Source organism: Perognathus longimembris, chromosome 1, assembly GCF_023159225.1.
Source record: "Perognathus longimembris pacificus isolate PPM17 chromosome 1, ASM2315922v1, whole genome shotgun sequence".
Taxonomy (NCBI): Eukaryota; Metazoa; Chordata; class Mammalia; order Rodentia; family Heteromyidae; genus Perognathus; species Perognathus longimembris.
The window spans coordinates 87,344,250-87,365,981 of NC_063161.1; the positions used below are offsets into that span (position 1 = coordinate 87,344,250).

General features: G+C 41.3%; 1 pseudogene; it reads right to left on the reverse strand.

Annotated features, from left to right (window-relative positions):
• Positions 1 to 16,709: 16,709 nt before the first annotated feature.
• LOC125352176 lies at positions 16,710 to 17,865 on the reverse strand (annotated as a pseudogene).
• Between the last annotated feature and the right edge of the window lie 3,867 nt (positions 17,866 to 21,732).

The following is a 21,732-nucleotide window of genomic DNA, read 5'->3' on the forward strand; positions in this document are numbered from 1 at the left end:
ATGTCACATCTAGACAGCACCATTTAAGTCTGTTTCTATCATGTCATTTCCTATTCAGGGGTACAGTAATTTCCTCTCACTTTCTACTGTATTTCTTTAATCTCAATTATTTGAGTATAACCTTCACTAACCTATCATTTTATGTATCATTTACATTCAATACTTTTAAAATAATTTTCTTTATATCAATTCCCTTCTATTTAAATAAATTTACCATTGTCCTAGCCAATCATTCTAATGAAGTCTGAAGTTTTCTATAAATGAAATCAAACATACATAATTAAAATTCTTAAGCACCTATCTCTCTGCCACTGAAAAATCTTAGAATCTGTGACAGTTCATTTTATGTGTCGGTTTGACTGGATTAACATACTCAGTTGACTAGTCCAACATCCATTAGTCTAGATATTACTGTGAAGGTAATTTTCAGGTGAGATTACCATTTAGTTCAGCCCACAGAAAGGTAATGTAGATAACCTTCCATAATATGGATGTGCCTCATCAGGAGAAGGACTTAGAAAAAAGTCTACAGTTACTCCAAAGGGGAACATATTTCTTCCTTCCTTGAGCCTTCCATTTCAAGGCTGAAACATTCACCTAAGGCTCTGTCTACAAGAATGCAGGGATCCACTAGTAATCAATTAGTGATGTCTGACAGAAGAAGGATTAAAGGGGCCAGCATGGTAATAAACACATTAAGATCTTTAAAGCGCAAGTTAACTTTCCCATCACTTCCTAGATTTGTGTATATATATATATTTTAAAAGTCAACCAGTCATGTTCAAGTGGGTTCAAAGAGTTCAGAGAATTGTCTACAATGTACTTCCCAAATATCTCCTTTTCTATGCAGCATCCGATTGTGAGACCAAATTTGCCTGCTGCGGTGAGTGGGGCACAGTGTCCCCAGTATTCTGGCTTAGCCATTCCTTGGCCATGCTGCCAGTTCCCGAGACCAGACATCCCTATAAGTCCTTTTGGGAAGTCAAATGGTATGCAAACTCCCTTGGGAAAGCAAAAGTTGAACAAAGCAGCCACAGGACTTATAAACATGGCCCAGTAAAGCTTCAGTAAAAACTAGTGTACAGGAAAGGCTATTGGCCATATTTGGCCTATAGTTTCCTGACCCCTCACTTAAAACTCTGTTAGATGAATCAGAGGACCCAAGATGACTATCTCCTAGAGAAAGAGGCAAACTATGGGCCAATCGGTCTTTGGTTGGTATGGGAGCTTGAAAAAAAAAAAAAACAGATTCTCAAATGAAGTGGTGACATTTTTAATTTATTAAAGCTGCAGACAAGAGCAGAGGGTATGTCTCTAGTTGAAGAGTGCCTGCCTCACCAGTGTGTGGCCCTCAGTTCAAACTCAGTATTACACCACCATGAAATATAACATAAATGGCATCTCTTGTGATATTAGAGGAAAACAAAGCAGTTTCATTTTCTGGTAGAACGGTCTCAGCTATTCTATTTTATTTATTATCTTTACGTGGTTGTACAATAAGTTGTATGCTAAGTAGCTGCCAATTTATGAGTACAACGCATCTTGATAAATATTACCCTTCCCTCACTCTCACCCCATCTATTTCAATCCCATTACTCATTTTTAAATAAAGTTCACCCAATGATGCACTATTGGCACAATCGAAAATTACACTGGAGAAGTCTATCCAGAGAAAAGAATAAAGACAACCCTAGAGAGTTATGAACATACACAATGGAAATGTGAAATTACCTTGCATGGATTTTAATGTTTCAAATCATGAAATATTCTGGAAAAAAATACTCTGACCCCTAAACCTCAACAAAGGCTCTCTTTCCCATTCATTGCCTCTGCAACAACTAGTAATTTGTTATCAGTGGCACAAATAAAGAACTCTGGAAATTATGATGGAAATTCAGAATTCACTTCTTTACCTTTGGTATTTTTTTGTTTTTTTGTTTGCGTCTGTGTGTGTGTGTGTGTGTTGCTGGAGATTGAACCCTGGGCTTCAGTTGCACATGCAAATCACATACTCTACCACTGAGCACAGAAAGCTCTGATTTTGATACTAACTACACTAGTGTTCAAATGAAATCTTGGCCTTAGGAAAAGAACTTGTTTCTAAGAAGTGATTAGAGAAATCAATTGAAACTCCATAGGCTAGTGATCTGAGGTATGCCTACAGGACAAAGAACTTGCCTTTCCACATCCATCCCACTTCCCTGGGTTATCTCTAAATCTCATGGTGTCCTAGGGGTTAGGGAGAAAAATATGCTCTGGACTGGGAAACCAACGTCCAGCACAGAGGCAGAACTGAAGACCTGGCCCCTGGCAACTTGGGCCCTACATCACAGATACCACTGCTCTGAGCCTAGAATATACATTTCCTCACATTTGGAGCCCATCTATATATCCCCACATTGCCAAGAGACAAGTTTAATTTCTCTTTTTTATATTTCATTTTATTTTATTGTAAAGATACGGTACAGAGGGGTTACAGTTACATAAGTAAGGTAAATGAGTACATTTCTGGTCAAACATTGTTACCCCCTTCATTTTTTCTCCCACTTCCCTCCCCCAATTCACCCCCACCCCACTGCAGTTGTAAAGTTCATTTCCAACATAGCGTCTTGTGAGGACTTTTGGGGACCAAATAAACAAATATCCTTTGAGACGCTAATCATAATTCAGTAATAGTAAGGCATTTTGATATCATCATGAGCAATAAAACTAATGTTAGAGAATGAAGAAAACAGGTTCTTCTAAAACTTGCCCTCAGGTTCAAGAATCAAAATAAAACATGCAGTATCCATCTTTGGTCACCCATTCTACTTATCATCTAGTGCTAAATACTAAGAACACTAACAGAATGGCCTGTTGTCCGGAAGACGCTTGCACAGCATTAATAATAAATGATTCCCTGGCCAGTATAAATCCCCACAAACATATAACAGCACACTGATCAAGTCTACATGTCACCAGATTTTCACTCCAATCAGGACAAAGATAAAGCACCCTATAATATTTGAAGCCTGTCAAAATATCCCATAACATCCTTTATCTCTGTACTCTGTAACACAGCCTGTACTTCTGCCCTAAGTCTCCTTATCCTCTCTGCCCCAGCACACATCTTATCTTTCAGGCTCTGGTCTCACTATCTCACCACCTCAGGCCTTTGGACTGGCTCTTCCCTTAGCTGTAGGCCTCTTCATTCCTCTTACCCTAGATAATCTTTTACATCAGCAGCACTCACCCCGGGTGTCATCACTCACATGCTTTCACTCCTCATGTTGCTGCTATTTGCTACCCTTTACACAGTAACAAATCTTTTATTCAGTCTATGATTACTGTATGAATGTTTCTCTCCATTTTCATGCTTAGATATAATAACAGTTCACTAAATTTATGTCTAATTAAGTGAATCAATGAATGAAGGAATAGCTGGAGTTATATAAATTCATAGTCTTTGGTAGTAATCTTTAATAAAGCTATTAAAAGTGAAGTTCAGTCTGCATATTTCTACTACAATATAAGCCAGGAACTGTATGTAACGAGAATAAAGACATTGTCTCTATCTATGTACATCACCAACTGAGACAAATGAGTTAACATTTTTGCAACATTCACATGCAGTGTAGCTATGAGAAATCCGAAATGCTGAAAGATGAAGCAAGAATTGCCAATGCCTAGAGGAATTAAAGACAATTTCTAAGGAGATGATCTGTGAACTCTTGAAATAAAATGGAAATGTAGACGACAAACCAGTGAAGGTATTCCATGAAGGAAGTGGTACATGAAAATAAACTGACAAAAGCTTGAAGAGCTTACTAGAGAGTGGAATAGCAAACTATTTGGTACTAGTGTGGACCAGAGTATGTGGAATAAGAAAGACTTGAAATAGGATGGAAACAGTAAGCTGAGGTGAACTGTTTGGGGTATAATGGATTCCAGTTAAGAACAAAACACGTTTTTAACTCTCATTTCCTGCATGGGGAGCAGGAAATGTTTTTCTTCCTCTTCTCCTTTTCTTCCTATGCCATACTAAAATAAATCCTTGCTAAAATTCTGAAAGAAACAACAACAATTAGGATTGAATACAACTAATGAGAGGCAGAGAACAGAGATTTAGAAAATGGGAAGAAAAAAGCACATTCTAGGCAATGTTGGAGGTTATTGAAGCATTAGAGATGTCCAGATTCTAAACAACTTTTCAAAATTATATTTACAGGATAGTATCTCCTTTATGTCCCTATTAATAACAATCACCCAGTCACAAGACATATAAGATAGAAATAATATAGACAGACAGATAGGTAGATAGGTAGGTAGATAGGTAGATAGATAGATCATAGACAGACAGACAGACAAGGAGTTAATAGATAGATGAAAGATAACTGGCTAGATAGAGCCAGACACTAACCAGCCAGCACAATGAAGAAAGTAAAGCCTGGGTATTTGCATGTTTAACCATTACCCCAAATCAAGGTTTGTATTTCCAAACTTATAAAACATGAAAAAATATAGCTAAAGGGAATTCCTATTCCAATTTGAGGTAGAACTCCTCATCCTCTTCCCGACATTGTGCATGAAAAATTTACAGCATGACCTTTATTTCCAATATAACAGTAAAATATGATTAGGCTAGCTTGGAGGAAGTAGTAGTGTAGTCAGCAGATCATTAGGTGAATTGAGCACACTACTGAAGGGAAATCCCAGATAGTTATAAAAAACAGAGAGAGAACTATACTGTCTGTGTAAAGAAGGAAGAAATCCTATGCACTTCTTCCATTAGCATCGTGGCTATGGTGATTTCCTTAGTCTTCAAACTCATTTGCTTCTCCCAGGTAATCCATCAATGAAAACACTGGCTGAGATCCTGAGACCTGAGTCTGGCCACAGAATAACCGAAATTCTTTCAGTACTTAATTGGTTGGCTTTTCACTGATAGAAAGTACAGAATATAAGAAATGTAACATACATAACATATCCCCATCTGAAACCATTACATCTCCAGTCTTGGAAAACAAAAACAACAATAATAACCCTTTCTGTGCTATTAGTTCATCAGAGCCTGAAGTGGCCATACTGATGTGCTAGAGAACAGCCCTTCATTTAGCCCACTCACTTTTCCTGTGACCATCTGGATCAGGGCATCATTATCCATGACTGCAGATATAAACGGAAATGTGGGTAGTGCAAAGTTGAGATACTTCTAATGGGAGTTTTTACCCTTTCTGAAAATCCAGCTGGGAACCGCCTCCAACTGTAGAAATCAAAGCAAAGCCATGTGGTGGAATATGCAGCTGTTTAGATCATTGCCTCCATGCTTTGAGGGCAATAACTTCATAGATTCCTCTCTAGGTTTTCTCACCTATGATTCATCACAAGTGTTATATTTTAAACCTGTTTTTTGTTTTTGTCAGTCATGGGTCTTGGACTCATGCCCTGGGTGCTGTCCCTGGGCTTTTGTGCTCAAGGCTAGCACTCTGCTACTTTGAACCACAGCTCCACTTCCGGTTTTCTGGTGATTTATTGGAGATAAGAGTCTCAGGAACTTTCCTGCTCAGGCTAGGTTTGAACCACAGTCCTCAGATATTAACCTTCTGATTACACATGTGAGCCATCAGTGCCCAGCTTTTTAACCTGTTTTGTATCATACAAAGAAATATGTTTATAAAAGTTTGCTTGACAATGTATCATAATTATTTTGTTGGCATCCACCTATATTCTAATCAAAGCCTCTTGTTCCAAGGGACAAATAGGTATAGGTATAATCTGGCTTCTCTCACATTTACAAGCTCCTTCCTCAAAGCAGAAGCAAATTACTGAGAGGGAAAGTTCTGCCAAAAGCATAACACCTGAGAAGCAAGTACTCCTATGCATCTATTTTATCTTTCCTTCCTAATGACATCTGAACAGCAGGTGAGATACTCTTATGAAAAGAAGTATTAGCCAGGCACTGGTGGCTCATTCCTATAATCCTAGCTACTCAGGATGTTGAGATCTGAGGATCCTAGTTTGAAGCCAGCCTAAGCAGACTCTTCTCACCAATTAAACAACAAAAAGCCAGGTGTGGAAATGCTGTGCAAGTGGTAGAACAGCAGCCTTAGATTAAGTCTCATTTTCTAAAACTGATTTGGCAAACGGTATTTTGGAAGAGGAAAGCAATGAAAATGGAGACTGGAAAATTAGTCTTTTCTGTTCACTAATGGGGACTTAACTTGTACTCTTTACCTGAAATCCCTTTTTCTGCCTTCATCTGCTGCATCCTAGGACTCAATGTATGACTCATTCCCCTGTGGAAACTTCCCTCGACAATTCCTCCCATCCAGCCTCCACTCCATCTCCCAGCCCAGCCAGGCTGAGGTGCCTCCTCCTAGGTACTCATGTTCATGGCTCCAACACATCACCTCTGTGTTTCTTTGCAACTGTCTCTCTGTGAAGTCCTTCTGGGTGAGCTGCTTTGGCTCGGAGACTAGATATCTGGTATAACAGGACAGCAGATGCTGTTGCTGCACCACTCACGTCCCTGTGTCATTCTACTGTACTCACTGCCCTGGGTGTTGCCTGGTAATGGCTTATCCCTCAAGTCTCCCAGAGGAAATACCTTTGCCTAACAGCAAATGCCTGATCCAATAAGGCCTGAGATAACCTCCCTTACCTATGGGCTCCCACCACAGGCCACTGACTACTAATGGAAGCATCAGCCCTGGCCCCCTTGCTCATGGCAAGAATGACCTGTATGGTGCAATTCAATCCCTACAGGGCTCCCAGGAAATCGCATCATTGCCTTATTGCTTCAACTGTTCTTTTCTGTTTCCTTCCTACCTTACGACATTCCCTCACTATGACACTTGTCTATGAATTCCCAATTCAACTTCTGTGGCTAGGAAACATGTTCCAAGATCCTTCAAACCTCCATGATTGTCATTAAATCCTAGCAAAGTTTCTCTAATAACCATAGATTAAGTGACCGACTGAATAGAGTAGATGTTACAGAAACATTGATGCAGGTATCAAAGACCTAGCCAGGCCTTTACAAGGGATGAACTGAGGAAAAACAAAACAAAAAGAATTTCATCCTTGATAAAAGAAAGCCTTGATTACAGAGAGAAAGAGTAAGGATGTAAGTTCTAGAAGAGGGACACAGGAGAGTGGGTTTTGGTCATGAAAATGATTTTGAAAGAGTCTAACAGACTTGGTGTGTCCAGCACTATGTAAATCAGTTCCATAGTCTCCATTAGCCTAAGATAGCATTAAGCCCTCAACAATGGATCAGGTTTCCTTATATTCTCTCATACATGATGGGCCCCAGGAGCAAGGATTAAGAGGTTGGTTCAGATGAACTTTGGTCAGCCATCATCTTCCAGTGAGAGGGCTGCCTCTAAAAACCCCACACGGTATGATAGTGACTTGGAGATCTTAAAATTACACTCTGAAGCCAGTAATCACAGGCTTATGAACACAAGAGAAGACTTCATGCCATGGAATTTCTATCACAGATATGGGTGTCTGTAATTTTAGCAGCTCTTCACAACCTCTGCTACAGTTTTGGAGCTGAGCAGATGGCAGGGGAGGGCTTAACTAAGTGGTAAAGTTTCAGCTGCAAAAGGCAATTCCTAGAATGACAATTGAGAAACTTATTTCCCCAACAACACATTGGCAGAGAGTTAGCACAATTTTTTTTCAGGGAAAGGAGGCAGTGCATGGGAATCAGAAACCCTAGGTTTGATTAGGTTACATAGCAGCAAATACTGCTGAATCTAATCCTTCAGTTGTGTCTGCTTTTCCCAAGGCAAGGAACTAGGCTTGTGAATTTAATAATAATAACCCCTAATATTGGCCACACCTAAGATACTTCAAACACACAAAGCAAATGTTTAGTGCATTCTGAAATCGGTGTCTTGTATCCTTTAAGATATTCCAACCCTGCCTGACACTAAGGACCTCTCTAGTTTCCAGCTATCTGTCAGAAATCCAGAAAGGCTATAGGAAGAGCACACTCTTGCCTCACCTCCTGCCTCTCCTACTAAATAACTTTAATATCCTGAACAAATTATCTTTCCTTACTGATTCTTTTTCTCCAAGTGTAAAGTAGGGCATGGTATTGAAGGAAGGACAATGCAAATCTCAAAGGATATTGTAAGAATGTAGTGTGATTACGTGCATGAAAGCAACTGGGTAACTAACAAAGGTATATCTTAAACTAGTATCACTTGTTCTTCATTTCTATTCTGCCTAGCTTGCCAAAAGTTCATCAAAAATTGCTGTCACTATTTCAAACTGCTTAGGCCTTGGCTCATCCATAATTTTTCCTTTATCACCAAGTCACTTCAGTCACAAAGTTTTATTTTCCTTGAAATTTCATAGCTCTCTTTTTCATATATATATATATTTATATGTACAGGTATATATATATATACACAAATATGTGAAATATATAAGTATATATATACATATGAGAAAGAGAGTGTGTTCTTTAGGTTGCCGTAGGGCTAGGTAGTGATAAATCATCATAAATTGAAAAAAATCTCATAAGTTGAAAATGTATTAATCCATCTAGCCTACCAAACACCATAGGCTCTGCCTTAAAAAAATTATCTAACACAAGGCTGTTTTATAATAATGTAGTATGTATTTCATGTAATTTATTGACTACTGTAGCAAAGGTGAAAAGGCAAAATAGTTCAATGAACATGTCTTCATAAAATTTTTTTTTTTTTTTTTGGCCAGTCCTGGGCCTTGCACTCAGGGCCTGAGCACTGTCCCTGGCTTCTTCCCGCTCAAGGCTAGCACTCTGCCACTTGAGCCACAGCGCCGCTTCTGGCCGTTTTCTGTATATGTGGTGCTGGGGAATCGAACCTAGGGCCTCGTGTATCCGAGGCAGGCACTCTTGCCACTAGGCTATATCCCCAGCCCTCATAAAATTTTTAAAGTTAAAAAAAATGACAAGTCAAGCCCCCATGTCAGGGACCATCTGTGCTTGATATTCACTGTCCTTCAATGTGTCATCTTGATAAGGCCTGTTCACTTTTATTAAACCTAAGTTACTCAAGTTCAACAAAGGTAGTATTGGTTGAGATTATTTCTATAGCAAATAACAGAAAAGCTACTCAACTGGCTTAAGTAATTAAAGGAATTTACTGCTTCCTATAACTGAAGAATCCATGGGAAATTTCATGGTTTAATCCAGGCATGATTGTGTCTAGGTTCTGGCTCTATATTTTCTGTAATTCTTCCAGTTTACCTGTCTCTAAATGCTTCTCTTAGGCTGGCCCCACAAACTTATTTCTAGCCACACTCACGGTGGTTTTTTTTATTCAATCAAACAGGAAATGAAAAAAAGGCTAAGAACCACCTTGCACTTGAACTGGACCACAGTGTCTAATTTCTGTAACTGGGGGAAATGCCACTCTCTGTATTAAATATGGATCAGTCATTATGACAAGGAAATAATTATTTTTAGTGATTTAGAGCAATCAGGCCCTCCTTTAGATCTGAAGATCAGGTACAACTCCTAAACAACCATGAGTCTCACGCACCTGAAATAGATATTAGAGAAACAACGCTAAAAGCTACGATTAAAAATACTTTTCAGCAATTTAGTGCACTGTGATCCTAAGTACATTTTCAAAAATTTCAAAAATTCTTTCCTGATAAACTAGCATGCTTTAATATCAGAGGACTGAGAATCAAACCCTTAGCAAAAACTTCAGGGCATCTAGGTTAAAGGTATTTTTTTTTGTTGTTCTCTATTTCTATTTCCTATTATTTTTTTCTCCTCAATTTTCCTGATAAATTTTATTTGTGTTGTTGTTGTTGTTGATGGTGGTGGTGGTGGTGGTAGTAGTAGTAGTTTTGTTTGGAGGTGTTAGGTATTGAAATCAAGGCCTCATGCTTGCTAAACAGGAGATCTATTACTTGAGCCATCTCACCAGTTCCTTTCCTATGTTGATTATTTTCAAGATAGGGTCTCTCATTAGGCCTCGACAAGTCTGGACTACAATCCTCCTATTTGTGTTTCCCTTTGTTGCTGGGATAATAGGCATATACCACTGAGTACAGAAACTAATTGAGATGGAGTCTGGTGAAATTTTAGGCCTGAGACTACCCTTGAACCATGAACCCCAATTTCTGCCTCCAAAGTAGCTAGAATTGCATATTTGAACCATTGTTGCCAACTCCTGATTTCTTTTTCTTACTCTCTTCCTTTATCCTGTTTTTCTCCTCTCATTGTCTTTAATATATACAAATAGAACCCACAGTGAGGCATTGCCTGACATCTCCCATTTTGGCACAGATGACAATGTCTTCCCAGGGAGACGTAGAGTTGGTAAACTGCAGCCACTTTCACCTATTATCACTCATCTCCCAGGAGAGAAAGCTGGAAGGAAATTTTCTTAATGCTAAATTCATATGCAGAGATAAGTGAAATAGTCTCACTGAGGCAAGCTTAGAATCGGTTCACACAAGGTTCCACGTGTCAGAAGAGGGCTGGAGATATGGCCTAGTGGCAAGAGTGCTTGCCTCGTATACACATGTCAGAAGAGAAGGCTGGTATCTTATTCCCAAGCTGAGCAATACCAAGGCCCATAGTGTCCAAGCTTGAAGGTGTTGAGAAGGAAAGAGTGAAAAGACCTATGCTGCACATTTGCACTGATGAAATCCAAAGGCTGGGTCCAAATTGAGCTAGGGGACAGAGAGGGCTTGAAGAAAACCTTTAACGTGCATGTAGGGTTTTGTTTTTGTTTTTTAATTAGGCTTCCTATTACCTAAAAACATAACTCAACATTATCCAAAAATGTTCCTACCTAAGGTGATTGGGGAGGAGGGAAGGTGGTAGAAAATGGAGGAGGTAACAAATTTCACAAGAAATGTACCAACTACCTTACACATGTAACTGTAACCCCTCTGTACATCAACTTGACAATATTTTTTATTAGTTGTAAAAACATCATTTAAAATTTTATATTGCATTTCTCTGTGTGTGCACATGCATGTCACTAGTAGGGCTTGTACTCTCGAGAGGCTTACTTCCTCACAACTGGCCAGCTACCACTTGAGCCGTACCTCCAGCCAAGCTTTTTGCTGATTAAATGTTAACAGAATCCTCCCGACTTTTCTATGTTAGCTGGCTTTGAACTGCAATGCTCCAGATTTCAGACTCCTGAATGGATAGGATCACAGCCATTGAGACACCAGTGTCTGGCTTGTGTTGCAATTTTAATGTGAAAGGAAAGTAGTTTCCTAATCAAAGTCTATTTCTCTTTATTTCACAAATTTAATGTACAAATCTGAAGCATCCCATGTGTTCATGACTCTGAACATGCCAAAACAAGAAGCTCAGTACTCCAGAGCCTCAAGTGCCAGAGTGCTTGCCAACACAAGATCCTGAGTTCAATCCCATTTAAAGAAGGAAGGAAGGTGGAATAGGAAGTAGAAGAGAAGGAACAGGAGGAGGAGAAGGAGAGAAGGAACAGGAGGAGGAGGAGAGGAGGAACAGGAGGAGAAGGGAAGGAGGAGGAGGAAGAAGAAGAGGAGGAGGAGGGGGAGGAGAAGGAGGAGGAGGAGGAGGAAGAGGAAGAGGAGGAGGAGGAGGAGATGGAGAAGACAAAATGGAAAACAGAAAAGGGAGGAGGGAGGAGGAGGAGGGGGAAGAAAGAGAAAAGGAAGAAAGGGGATCCACTTCTGGGTAGACTTGAAGGAGGTGGCAGAGTGGTAAAGTTGCAGAACATACAGACATTTATTTAGGCAGATGTAGAAGACGAATTGCCCAGGGGTCTGCTTTCCACACTGGAAAGTGAGGATGCAAGCTCTCTCCAAGGTCACTGTAACCAGCATGGAACTATGATGCTGGTGATGAGCAGCCTCCTTTCTTACTGGAGGAAGGATCTCGAAGGTCTTAACCTGTGCTTCACATCCTTACTGTATGTGATGGAGGGAAGCATTTTTGAAAATCAGATTTTGCTTAACTGTGATGTACACAAAACTTTTTCTTTATTTTTAATGTATTGGGGAGCTTTATAAATTTCCATCAGTTCATGTGGTTCCCCCATCCTCTTTCCATAAAATCTTATTTGTGACTGAAGATCCAGGATTTTTTAAAATATTGGAACTCAGAAATTCTTAGTTGTATTTTTCAGAGAAAAAAATACATGTGTCTCTGCTTTAAATCTCAAAAAAAATCCTATAGATTGAAATATTTACTTTTCCATTAAAAACAGTAATGTTTAAATTCAATCCATTACAATAAAATATTAAATTAAACTATGTGTGGGACTAAGGGATACCAATGCAGCCAAAGATGGCAGAATCAGAGGAGCAGGTAGCCTTTACTCCTTTACCGCTCCTAGGTCTGCAGAGAAAGGTGAAGGAGTGGTTTACCCCACTCCAAGAGAATAGAGCTGGAATCCTGGACACTGTCAGACAAGAAGGAAAAGGTAATGCTGGGCTCAGAGGAGATGAAGACAAGTCAACGCTAGTTAGAACTAGTAAATAGTAAATGTTCACACCACAAATGTTACAAATTCACAAGTTCTAGCAAATATAATTACTCTGTTTAGAATAGACTTTTCCCAATTAATTACTTGGAAAAACTTCTCTTCAAGAGAAAAAAAAAACAATTCTTAGATCAATGAGATCAGAGTTAAAGTGCAATAAGTGTATTCAAATAAAACTGATCTGTAACTAAAATGATAATGGGTAAGTATATAATAGAAAATAACAGCCAAGACAAATCTCAAAACAGAAGGCTGAGAATGGAAACAATATAAACTACAACCACAAGGTATAAACTTCAGGCTCACTTCACCCCCACAAGTAAATGAGGATATTTAGTTGCCTAGCAATAAAGTCCCCACTCTTAAAAAGTTTTGCTGTATCTATTAGGCCTTTAATGGTATATTTTCTAACATGGGGGTGTTAATCTGTATAATCTATACTCCCAGGCAAGTAGAAATCCTGGGACATTGCAAATATGACTAAAGTATATTATATACATGTATAAAATGTACAATTAATATATATATCAATACAGAATGAGTAAAAGAGAACCAGGAAACATTTTCCTTCTTAGCATCTCAATAGATCATTTCCCCTTTGGCATCATTCTTATCTTAATGAACTCGTAACACAGGACCCTGAACTTGTAAACTTTCTACATGATTTTTTTTTCCTGTAGGATGGATCTGTACCATTAAGCTTCTCCCTGGTCCTTCCCACAGGGTGGAGGTGGGGGAAATAAAACACGGAGTATTCCTTAGTGTCGGGTCTCAACCTCCCCCCCCCCCCCCCCCCCCCCCCCCCGCACAAGCAAGGAAAGGGTCGGCAGGCCACCCCTCCCCCACAACTGGAGGACAATCAGACCACCTGGGAGTCAAGTTGGCGCAAGATCTCAGTTTATTGGGGAAGTGTGTGCCACTAATATAAGGCACAGGAACCAATCAGGTCTAAGATCAGCAGGAAGGGGAGGGGTGAGCTGTCCATCAAGGGCGGAAGAGCTGGGGCATCACAGCCCACAGAACCGCCTCTGGGTTATAACCAAAGACACTTGTAGCAGCTGCGCATTGTTGTTAGGCACCGCCATCTTAGCCACATGTGGCCCCACGACTGAGAAACAGGCGGAGCCAGCTAGTTGACCTCCAGGTGTGCCCCACACCTTAGCTTTTCCAGTCAAGACTGGAACCCTATCACTTGGGCTATAGTTCCGTTTGCAGCTTTTTAATGTTTCACTGGAGAAAAAGAGTCTCATGGACTTTCTTGTCTGGGCTAGCTTTGAACTGTGAGCCTCAGATCTCAGCTTCCTTAGTAGCTAGGATTACAGGGATGAGCCACCAGCACTTGACTTCATCTTTTTCTCTTTCCAGCTCAATACCACTCAGAGTTCTATGTTCTTCTCTTACTGTGGAAAACTTCTTCCCTAACCCCCCCCCCCCATTCTCCACATACCCTTACTTTCTAAGAAAACTTTTCAAGATACAATTTAAATGTCATCTCTCAAATACTAATCACATTTCTCTACCTCTAGTCTGAACATCATAAATACTCCCTCTTCTCTGCTCATCTGACCCTTAGTCCTTAAACTTTAGAATGGGTCATCTCACCTGACTTGCAGTTAGCTGTTGATACTGCCACGTTCCACATTAGACTTTATCTCCTAGAGGCAGAAATGGTGCCAGTTGTCATTTTATCCTCAGAAGCAGAACCAGAAGGTTCATAATTTATGCTGAAAGAAAAGAACAAGACTTTAGCTTCCATTTCCTGCCTAGAGAGCTGGGTATGTTTCTCATTTTTTTCATTTCTCCCTATTTTAATCCTGTTATACTAAAATAAATTCTTGAATTAAAAAAAAATCTCATCAGATGCCATTGGTTCATGCATATAATTCTACCTGCTCAGCAGGCTGAGATCTGAGGATCACAGTTCAAAGTCAACATAGGAAGGAAAGTCCATGAGACTCTTATCTCCAATTAAACTACCAAAAAAAAAAAAAAAACCCACCAAAGTGGAGGTGTGGCTTAAGTAGTAGAGTGCTAGCCTTGACCTAAAAAGCTCAGGGACAGTGCTCAAGCCCTGAGTTCAAGCCTCAGAACCAACACACAACACACACACACAAAACACACACACACACACACACACACACACATCAAGATATCTTTAAGATTTTGTTTACACAAAAAGTAAACCACCACGCTCCATGAGAACCCAGGATTACAGGGCAAATGACACCTGAACTTCCCACTTGGACACTGACAAAGACCCAAAAATCAGGTCCAGTCGACGTCACAGTTCCTTTAAAAACATTTACATGGGGGCTGGGGATATAGCCTAGTGGCAAGAGTGCCTGCCTCGGATACCCGAGGCCCTAGGTTCGATTCCCCAGCACCACATATACAGAAAACGGCCAGAAGTGGCGCTGTGGCTCAAGTGGCAGAGTGCTAGCCTTGAGCGGGAAGAAGCCAGGGACAGTGCTCAGGCCCAGAGTCCAAGGCCCAGGACTGGCCAAAAAAAAAAAAAAAAAAAAAAAAACATTTACATGGAACAATATCTAATAAAGTAAAAACCTCTGTGTAATTCAATTTTTTGTCACTTTTTAAAAACTGGTCCTGGGGCTTGAACTCAGGGCCTGGGTGTTGTCCTTGAGCTTTTTTGCTCAAAGCTAACACAGTAGGACTGAAGCTACAGCTTCATTTCCTGTCTTTGTGTAGAAGATTAGAGATAAACTTCTATAAGCTTTTCCTGCCCTCTCTGGCTTGGAACCTTGCTCCTCAGATCTCAGCCTCCTGGGTAGCTAGGATTACAGATATGGCCTGTTCTCAACCAAATTCTATATGTCAAGTTTCCTGAAAATGAAATGTGGCTTTGCTGATTAGTATCTTCTTGTTTCTTCATGAGCAATGAGGTGGCTGTGTTTACAAAGAAGGCTGTTGCTACAACACAGACAGTTATAAATAAAACAAACTGCAAAGAGATAAGCAGAAGAAGATCCAAGGTCTTCTTTGTTTTCACAAAGACTCTCCCAGTGTCTTTCTGCTGAACCCTAAGATTTTGTAAATCTAAGTAGTCCTCTCCAGTTACAAAAATGTCTGTATAAGCACAGTTATACTGCTTGCAGACTAGGAAGATTAATAGTCTCCTTCCTCTCCTTCTCCCTCTCCAAGTTCCTCTTCCTCTCCTTCTCCCTATCTCTTTCTCTCTCTCAGTTTGGGACCTAGGTCTTCTCCCTTAGCTGTTTTGCTCAAGGCTGGTGTTCTACAACTTTAGCCACAGCTCCATTTCTACATTTTTGCTGGTAAATTGGAGATCAGAATCTCATGGATCCAGGCACTGGTGGCTCATGCCTGTGATCTAGGCTACTCAGAAAGCTGAGACATGAGGATCATGGTTCAAAGCCAGACTGAGCAGGAAAGTCCATGAGACTCTTGCCTCAAATTAACCTCCAAAAAAACCAGAAGTGGAGCTGTGGCTCAAAGTGATAGAGGGTCAGACTTGAGTAAAAATCACTCAGAGACAGCAACCAGGCCTGAGTTCAATCCCCAAGACTGACAAAAAAAAAAAAAAGTTTCATGGACTCTTCTGTTCAGAATGGCTTGGAACCTCAGTCCTTGGATTTCAGCCTCTTGAGTAGTTAGGATTACAGCCATAAGCAACCATCACCCTGCTCACAAGAGGCTTTAAAAATTGGCTTGTTTTCCTGATTGAGGTGTGGACACACTTCTCCATTAACAATTATTAATGCACACTTACACAACTACCCACCAGAGAGGAAGGACTTTCCCTGAGTTCTAAAGTAACTTATGAAAGCAAAAGGAGCACTTTAAAGCACCAAGGCTTAGATTTAAATTTTGGCTGCAATGCCAAGGGTAGGGCTAGGGTAAGGAGGTTGAAGTGTTTACCGTGCAAAACTTAAGGCAGCCCTCAAGACTCCCAGAGTCTGCATAGTCCTGCCCCCATCTATCACAATCTCATTGTCTGTTCCTTCCCCCTCTCTGGGTGAGGCTGTTTACTGGGCCCCAGGGACAGTACAAAAGACAAAAGTTTGCATTATCTCCATGGGAAAATACTCCATAGGAAAATAAGGAAAACAGAAAATCAGACTCACTGGGGGTGGGGGCAGGCAGTTTTTCTCTTGGTTGAAGAAGGTAATGTTCATTCCCAGAACCTTCAGTGGAGAGTGAAGGCCTCATAATGGGGGCAGAGGTGTTGGGAGCTGCACTTCAGGATTTGCAAGGTTAACCCCAGGAGACAGAGGCTATACTCAGGAGCATCAGAGGTAATCCCAGTTGCCTCTGCGTGGCAGGAGCTGATGAGAACACTCCAGGAGCCTGGGGGTGAGTTGCAGGGGCAGGAAGGAGGCACAACAGGAGCCTAGGGGTGAACTCCAGCTGATGGGTGAGGGTGGACCCCTGGGTCTGGAATATGGACTCCTGTTGCTGGTGGATGGACCCCAGGGGCTGGTGGGTGAACTGGACCCTACATGTGGGGGAATGGACCCCTGGGGCTGAGGCATGGACACCTGGAGCAGATGGGTGGGCCCTAGATGTGGAGCCAAGAGCTGGTGGAAGCAGCTGGGAAGATCCAAAGGGCCCAGATGGTTCAGGCCCCGTGGGGAGGAAGGGGAGGAATGCAGGGCAAGGTTAGGTCTCCTGGTGGAAGTGGAGGCAAAGCCTCTTGGTAGTGGAGACCAAGAAGGCAAGCAGTTCCTCAGCGGGGATGCAGGCCACTTCAAACCTGGGGGCCCTGCAAGGCAGCTGGGTGGTACAGGAGTCTTCTCCATCTTGAAGTGGAACTGGAGGGAAAGCCGTGTGTCTCTTTATCCTGGTTAGTCCAGAATTTGCCTTCTGCCTCTTAGATTTCCCTACTGGGCACCTGTAGGATCCAGCGTAGGCCATCAGCAGACACGGCTGTACTCTGCTCACGGGAGGCATGAAGCGGTGGTGGGGGATGATGCCCCCAGCGACCTAGTGGACATAGATCTGGAACAGGAGGCTCTGAGGACCCATGGCAGCGTCCCTCTGGTCACTTTGTAGCCAGGGCCGGCTGACCTTCACAAATGTCTTCACCTTCACCTTGACCTTCCCTGGTACTGGCTGGGCGGGGGCGTGCTGGACCTCTTGGGCTGCACTCGGAGGCCAGGTTGTTCCAAGGCTTCTTCCCGAGTGTGTGTGAGGTGCCCCTCCCCACCGGTGCGCAGTGAAGGCAGAGCCTGCAGGCCTAAGCTCCTGGGTGGTTTTCCATAAAATATGGGTCCTCATGGCTCCCACAGGCGATCCTGCGGGTCTCAGGAGACGAGACAACACCGCTGCCAGTCTCGCCCTGTTCTAAGCTAAAAGTCCACGGCAAAGGCCTTATGGCTTTAAGAGACAATCCCCGGGCCAAAGGCCTCATAGTCCATGGCCTTCTTGGTGATCGCCATGGAATTGCTGTGCGCAGGCGCACAACCAGCTAAAGAACTGTTTCCGGGGCAAATGAGGGCGGGACTTCTTGTGTGCACGTTCCCAGCTTGTCTAGTAGCCCGAGTCAGCGTTCAAGGGAAGGAAAGAGTCGCAGGCTGAAGGGGGGTGGGGAGGAGGGTTTTGTTTTTGTTTTTGTTTTTTAATGCCCATTCTGGTGCTTCAGTGCAGGACCTGGGCATGGTCCCAAAGCTTTTGTGCCATCACTTTACCACTTCAGCCACATTTCCAGGCCCAGCATTTTTTGGTAGTTAATTGGGTAAACATTTCACAGGCTTCCCCGACCCTGGGATGACTTTGAATGGCAATCCTGAGATCTATGATCCTGAGATCTTACCCTACTAAATAGCTAGTCTTACAGGCATGAGCAACCAGTGCCTACCTGGCTTTTTCTTTTTTTTTTAATTTAGGGTGGGGTGTTGTTTGTTTGTTGTTACTATGAAGGTGATGTACAGAGTGGTTACAGTTACATAAGTCAGGTAATGAATACAGTTCCTTTTGGACAATGCCACTCCCTCCCTCTCTGTCACTTGAAAGGTGACTTTAGTAGAGTCACTTTGCGGTACAACCTTGACTTCTCTGGTCCTCTAATGTTTCATCACTCCAAAATTTCATCAAACCCTTCCCCTCACAAAACAACAACAACAAAAAAAAAAAAACAAAAACACCTTCATATTTACTAATCACTTTCTATTCACTGTCCTCTTCAGGTAGGGAAATGATAAAAAAAAAAAATCCTATCTCAATGAATTAACCAATTCTGGACAAAACTTACGTGGCTTTCGTAATAGTGATAAGTAACTAACTTGTTTCCAAGACATCATTTGAAGAGTTTCATGTGAGTTTAATTAAGTCTCACAAAAACACAAAGAAGTGGATGCTTTTATTTATAGAAAGTGGCTTATTACATATTATTATTTTTCTAATAATTATTTCTTCATCTGAAAAAAATGGAGAAAATACCAACACATTGACAATGTACTTACCACACTTATATAAAGGCATTGTTTTAGGTCCGGAATAGCAAATAGGATTTGCTATATATCTAACCAATTAGAAGAGACTTCCTATAGAGCAGAGGAAATGGATTCTTGAGATGGCTGTGATGAGCACAGAAATAGGTGAATTGGCACAAATAACTGATTAGCCTCTCTCCCAGGCAATTGAAGAAAAAAAAAGTTCAATACAAACCTGACCTCTGTCCAGCCCAGAGGGAAACATTACCCATATCAGTTCAATGATTTAATGGGGTACTTAGCAGACCTTTAAAAGCAAAGGTACTGATTGAAAAGCAAAGTCAAGCTACACACTGGTGGCTTACATTGTAGCTACTCAGGAGGCTAAGTTCTGAGAATCACAGTTTGAAGCCAGCCCAGATAGGAAAGTCCCACAGCAAAAAGTCTCAGGGAGAGCATCCAGCCCCTGAGTTCCCACCCTAAGATGAAAACACACACCCATACACACACACACACACACACATACACACACACACACGCACGCAGCAAATCACGTGGAAAAAAGGCAAACCAAATGCTCAGATCAAAACACTGCAACTCCTAAGTTTATCTTGAAAAATTGATTTAACTTTCCTAGTTCTCATTTCTTCTTAGATAAATTTAAGTCATAGACTTCTGGTGGAAATAACATAGCATAATGGGAATAAAGAGCTAAATAGAGTATCTGAAACGTATTAAGATTTTAATAAGCGCTAAGAAAATAAAAGCAGCTAGGCATCAGTGGCTCATGCCTGTAATCCTAGCTATACAGAGGCTGAGAGCTGAGAATTGTGGTTCAAACCCAGCCCAGGCAAGAAAGTCCATAAGACTCATCTCCAGCTAACCATCAGAAAACCAGAAGTGGTGCTGTTGCTCAAAGTAGTAGAGCACTAGACTTGAGCAAAGAGGCTCAGGGACAGAGTCCAGGCCCTAAGTTCAAGCCCCACAACTGACAAAAAAGAAAAAGGAAATTATACAATATGGACTAATTATTTATTATATAGTAATATATATACTACATCGTATTTATATTTTTATTTTATAAATCATATATATGTATGTATATGTTTATTTATTTTTAGAGAAAGTCATTCCATCCTCTGTACAAGTCACAAATACACACAAAAGAACCACATCTGTGCAGGCACCAGTGGCTTCCACCTGTATCCTAGCTACTCAAGGGGATGAGATCTTAGGACAGAGGTTCTAAGTCAGCTTAGGTAGAAAAATCCTTGAGACTCCATCTTCAATTAACCTGCAAAAAAAAAGCAGTAGAAGAATGGCTCAAGTGGTAGATCACCAGCCTTGAGCAAGAAAATAGCCAAAGAGTGCAAGGTTCCGAAGTTCAAGTACTTGGGCCATTCTGGATATCCGGTGACATCATTTATTTAAAGCATCTAGCACAATGCCTGTAGTCCACAACTATTAGATGACTGTAAATGTTTTTGTTATTGGTTTATTTCTCCACAGAGACTCTGTGAATTATCTCAGCAGAGGAAGTTCTTGGAAGGATCTCTGAGAGCTGGAGAGTCAACAGGAACCAGGAGAGCCCAGGCCCTGGAGGACACACCAGGGCCAACCCTAGGAGCAGTCTGAGTGGGGGAACATTGTGGGCACCCAACACTGCTGCCTAGCCTGAGAGGTTCTCCACCAGCTCTGTGATTGTACACCTCTCCTCAGGATGCCACACACTTGGGGGAGAACTTCATTTATTTTCAGACAATTTTCCTTCCACTAACACAGTAGGAAACAAGGCCCATTTTCTTCCTGTGAATCATCACACATCGTTCATGCCTGTAATCTTAGCTACTCAGGAAACTGAGTTCTGAGGATCAAGATCACAGTTTGAAGTCAGCCTGGGCAGGAAAGTCCATGAGACTTTAATCTCCAGTTAACCAGCAAAAAGCCAGAAGTGGAGCTGTGGATCAAGTGGAAGAGTGCTAGCGTTGAGCAAGAAAAAAGAAAGAAAGAGAGAGAGAGAGAGGTGGAGGGAGGGAGGGAGGGAGGGAGGGAGGGAAGAAAGGAAGGTAGGAAATGAAGAAAGAAAGAAAGAAAGAAAGAAAGAAAGAAAGAAAGAAAGAAAGAAACAAACAAACAAACAAACAAACAAACAAACAAACAAAGAGAAGAGAAGAGCTCAGTGATAGTGCCCAGGCCCCGAGTTCAAGTCCCAGGACCTCTACCACCAACACCACACACACACACACACACACACACACACACACACACACACACACAAATTACACAGTAGGGACTAGGAATGTTTCTCAAATAGCAGAGGGCTTGCTTAGCAAGGACCAGAATTCAAACCTGAATACCAACAAAAATAGAATCATGTGTCAGAGCTTTTAAAAAGGAAATGGGAAGGGAATTTAGATGTATCTTTATATTTAACTGCCATTTAAAGAACACTTCTTTGACATAGCAGAAAATATTGTATCAGAAATCTAGAAAATCATTGTAAATCCCAGAGATTTACCTTTCAAACTCTAAAACACTTTAAAATCAGGACTTTCAAGTCATTTTAGGTGTTTCATAGCAAGCACCTGCTACCCAGTAGGTGACCACTAAATAAGAATGAAGTAAATAGAATTAATGTTGATTTTATTCATTTTATTTTACTTTGAGACAGAGCCTCATTGTTTAGCCTGCGATGACCTGCAATTCCCAAATATGTCATAGACTGGCCTGGATGATATTTCTATTCCTACTATAGCCTCCCTTGCTCTGGAATTACAGGTGTTAACTAACCACCATGGAATACCCAATGTGGCTTTTTTTCCCTAAAAGTCTAAAATAGCTTTTCC